At 35.6% G+C, this 4,717-nt stretch overlaps 1 non-coding gene across 1 annotated transcript; it reads right to left on the bottom strand.

Annotated features, from left to right (window-relative positions):
* Window positions 1–299: 299 nt before the first annotated feature.
* Window positions 300–406, bottom strand: LOC116541858. The gene has a single exon (XR_004264975.1). It is a non-coding gene; the product is annotated as a U6 spliceosomal RNA (small nuclear RNA).
* Window positions 407–4,717: the final 4,311 nt, after the last annotated feature.

Below are 4,717 nucleotides of genomic sequence, written 5' to 3'. Positions count from 1 at the left end.
ACGGTGCCCAGCACCTCCTTTTTGTTTTTAAAGGTTGTCTTAGTTGCTTTTGATTTTCTTTTCACTCTATGTGGATTCTGTGCCCGTGCTACAAAATAAATGTTGCCTGAATTTTTATTAGAATTTTATTAAATTAATAGATTAATATGAGGATAATTTGCATCTTTAGAATGTTATTTTCTTTTCTAAGGACTTGATTTTTTCCCCCATTAATCTAGGTCTTCTTTTATGTACTTAGTAGAATTTTTAAATTTATCAGTATTTCTCAATAAACTTATTTCTGAATGTTTTTTTTTTTCATAAATATGGAACGCTTCACAAATTTGCGTGTCATCCTTGCGCAGGGGCCATGCTAATCTTCTCTGTATCGTTCCAATTTTAGTATATGTGCTGCCGAAGCGAGCACATATTTCTGAATATTTTATATGTTTACGTTACCTTGCAAATGAGGCCTCAATGATATCTTCCAGCTGGTTGATTACTACATATATAAATTAATGCTATTAACTCTATCTGTGTGTTAAGTTTGTGGTTGCTCACCTTACTGATTACACATATGCTAGTACAGCTGGCCCTTCACATCCATGGGCTCTGCATCCATGGATTCAACAAAGCATAAACTGAAAATGTTTGAACAAGAATTATGCCTGTGCTGAACTTGTAGAAGACTTTTTCTTCTTGTCATTATTCCCTAAACCATACAGCACCACAAGTATCTACATGGCATTTATACTGAATTATGTATTATGAGTAATATAGAGATAATTTAAAATATATTGGAGCATGTGCATAAATTATATGCAAATACTACACACATCATTTTATATCAGAGGCTTTAGCATCCTCAGATTTTGGTAGCAATGAGAAGTTCTGGAACCAATCTCCCACAATATCGACGGACGATTGTGTATAGATCAGAAATAAACTGATACACACACACACACACATATTGTGTGTATATTGTGTGTATGTATATATATAAAATCTATTAATTTATGTGCATATGTTGCACATATATTAATTACAGTTATATGTAACTGTAATTTACAATAATTCTTGTCTCTTTATAGAACATGCTTCCTGTCCTTTCTCAGTTTTTAAAGATTGTCTTAGTAGTTCTTTTCTTTTTACTCTAATATGTAGATTCATGTCACATGCTACAGAAAAAAATGTTGCTTGAAGTTTTATTACAACTTTCTTAAATGAATAGACTAATTTGAGGATGATTTACATCTTTAAAATGTTATTTTTTTCTCCAAGGACTTGATTTTTTTCCATTAATGTACATCTTCTTTTATGTTCTTAGTAGAATTTTAAATACACATATGTGCATACATGTGTCTTTGTGCATATATTGTGTATGTGTACATGTAATCTCAGAATCTAGAATGTGTAAATAGCTGATACAAATTAATAAGGATAAATGTGAAAACTCTGATAAACAATTCAGCAAAGGATAGAAGCAGGGAATTCACAAAACAGAAGAACCAAATGACCAATAAATGTATGGAATATCATTTTACCTCACTGGTAATCAAAGAAATAATACAGTTTTTATATGACAATGTAAAAAAAAGAATATCATTTGGTAACAATAAAATCTATGTACGATATCAGATGCTGGCAAGCACGGGGTTAAGGAGAAGCCTCACACTTCTAAAGTGACTATAAATGTGTCCAATCACCTTGGAATGCAGTTCCTCAGTATCTGGAATATCTGGTGCCTACCCAATATCTTATATCCATCTAGCAATTCTACTTCTAGGTACAATTCTTAAGGAAACTCTTGCATCTGTGCACAAGGAGACATATACATAAATGCTGAGTGAGGCATGGTGTGTGACAGTAGAATTTGTTAAAAATTCAAATTCTCATAAATCAGAATAACTTATGATATATGATGGAATACTGCACGGCCAACAAAATAAATGAATTAGATCCATAAAAATTAACATAGATAACTCTCAAAACATACTGCAGAATAAAAAAGGAAATAACATAATTTTACATATGGAATGATGTTGTTTACATACATTTTAAAAACACAAAGCAATGCTGCATGTAGCAACAAAGACTGAAAGAATAACACCAAAGTCTTGACAGTGATTGTCTCCAGCAGGGAGGGAGGAAAGAAGGAAGGGGAATTGGAGTATAAAACCAAAAGAATAAAAAAGGACTTAAGCTCTAATGCATTATCCTTATTTCTTTCATTGAAATTAACCTGAAGCTCAAATGACAATATGTTAGCACTTATTATTGCTTACGAATTTTAGTCATGCATTTGACTGCTCAATGTACGCTAAACCTCTCTGACTTTTTTTAACTTCTTTTTGTTTTTTTAGATGAGATCTCACTCTGTCACCCAGTCTGGAGTCCAGTGGTGCAATTATGGCCGACTGCAACCTTTACCTCTGGGTTCAGGTGATCCTCCCACCGCAGCCTCCCAAGTAGCTGGGACTACAGGTATGTGCCATCACACCGGGCTAATTTTTGTATTTTTTGTAGAGCCATGGTCTCACCATGTTGCCCAAGCTAAAGCTTTTTCTTTTAAAATGTTTTCTTTGCTTGAGCTAAATAGCAGGGTTCCTTCTATGAGGCCTCCCCTGCCACCTTTTCACATAGGTCACCTGTCTGACTGTAGACCTCTGAGTTTCACTCTTCCTGCTCTGTGGCATTGCTCTATTTACCTTCTCCTCAGCTCCCATCACCGTCACAAGTGTGCTTTCGCTTTCCCTTTGGTCACCTGTCCCACCACCTCTGGCACATAGTAAGGACTTGTTTGCTGAATGAATGAATGTTGCATTGGAAAGCAAGGAGCAATTTGCTGCCTTGGTTCTGCTTTCAGCTCTCCCAACAGCTACCTGTATCAGTTTCCAGCCGCCTTTTCAGTATCAAAATGGAAACGTTTCTCTGTTTTCAGAGAGGAATAAACATAAGGTTATACAGTCCTCTTTACATTTCTCATTACTGCACTTTTCCTGCTCAGGAAGAAGATCTTCCGCAAACCTCACTAGGTTACCACTCCAGCTCACTTGCTTTTCTTGACCTCTTTTTCCCTGGCCATGGTCTCCCTCACACTAGAAAAGCAGGCTCTGTCTAGCTGGCCCCAGGAAATTCTCTAAGTCACTCAAGGACTTTGTTTCTTAAAGGTCCCAAGTAACCACGCTGCTTTCTCTGAACATTTAAAAACATATTAAAAGAAAATAGAAAACTTGTTTTAAATAAGCTTAATGCTGTGATTCTATCACATAAAAACAGGAACCACATATTTACTAAAAATTGATTTCTTTATCTATTTGTCTTCATGTTATTTTTTTATCATTACTTATTAAGCTTAAATAGACAAATCCCAGCTGTTGTGCTTGTATTTGCATTTAAAATTCATATTTATAGTGAAACACTTGCATACAACATTGGACCATTTTGAAAGGATAATTTTTTTAAATATGAGCATTATCATTATAATGATGCCATTGTTATATTCACCCCTATTTATCTGAGTCTTCTAAGATTAGTCTCAACGACATATGTTAACTAGAGCTGTATCTTTGCAAATGACAACATTAAGGTGCTCTGCATAAGGTGTGTAATTTTTCTAGGACAATCCTTTGTTTTCAATACCAAATTGTGCAATTGTAAGTAGAAAAAAAAAGCACATGGCTCTTTAAAACTTTCAGGTGTGTGTACAACTGTCTAGTTTCCATTACTGGGACTTTTCCAAGCACGTTTCTAAAAGATTTTGCCTAGAATCCTCCTCCAGCAAGAGAGAGAACAGAGCAGAGTCCGCTGACAACTTGCCCCTAAACCACTGAGAATAAGGAAGAGGTTGGAGCAGAAGGGCCATTTGTCTTTGTTATTAGGAAATAAATCAACCTTTGTTTTCTTGGCCAAACGCAAGGAATGTCATTATTACCAAATAAATTGTGTCGTTACAAATCAATCGAGCCACCTTTCATTTAAATGTGAATCACTTTAATTGTCTGGGCTTCAAACTTGATTCCACCCTAAGGAAACAAATGACTAGACATATAGATCATTCAAACTCTACGTTTGATACAAAATTTTCTGCAAAAGTTTTTATTTTTTAGATTAGTCAACACACTAACTTGTCATTCTATATTCTTTTCTCCTAATGAAGGGGTTATCACGAAGCTTTTTCTTGCGAGTGTAAGATCAATTTGGCAAAAAGTTAAAGGCTGCCTTTCACAGAATACGGCAAAACTGACATGCTTTGAGATACCATGAGTGAGATATTTATGTCCGAATACCACCCGCACATCTAAAGGTGTATCATTTAATGACACACGGGAAACAGTGGCACAAACTTTCCTGTATATTCGGAGAAATTTTCTGAAGGACTTAGGGTAGATTGACACTTTTAACCAAGTTTCAATCTACCTGTTGCTGAACAGGAGCCTTAGAGCTAAAACAACCCTAGGTTTTAAGTTCTGCTGTGGGAATTTTTCGTATGGCTGTAATTTCATTAGTGTACAGTTCTAAGCAGCACAAACACGATTTCTGAATTAATGATGCTGCTCAACCAAAAGATCGCCCTATTCTCTTCCCTGGTTTTGCTCTAGTTTCTCACACTGTCCTTTCTCTGTGGCCTCTCTCCCACCTCTGACCTCCTCCCCAGTTTTCACCCTTGCTTTAACAATTGATTTATGATGGTCCCATGGAAGGGTCAAGCCCACTTTTATGGTTTGCTTAAAATATT

Source organism: Sapajus apella, unplaced genomic scaffold (assembly GCF_009761245.1).
Source record: "Sapajus apella isolate SASKATOON/1434 unplaced genomic scaffold, GSC_monkey_1.0 scaffold157, whole genome shotgun sequence".
NCBI lineage: Eukaryota > Metazoa > Chordata > Mammalia > Primates > Cebidae > Sapajus > Sapajus apella.
The sequence above is the reverse complement of the archived record's forward strand: the minus strand, read 5'-3'. Positions and strand labels throughout refer to the sequence as shown.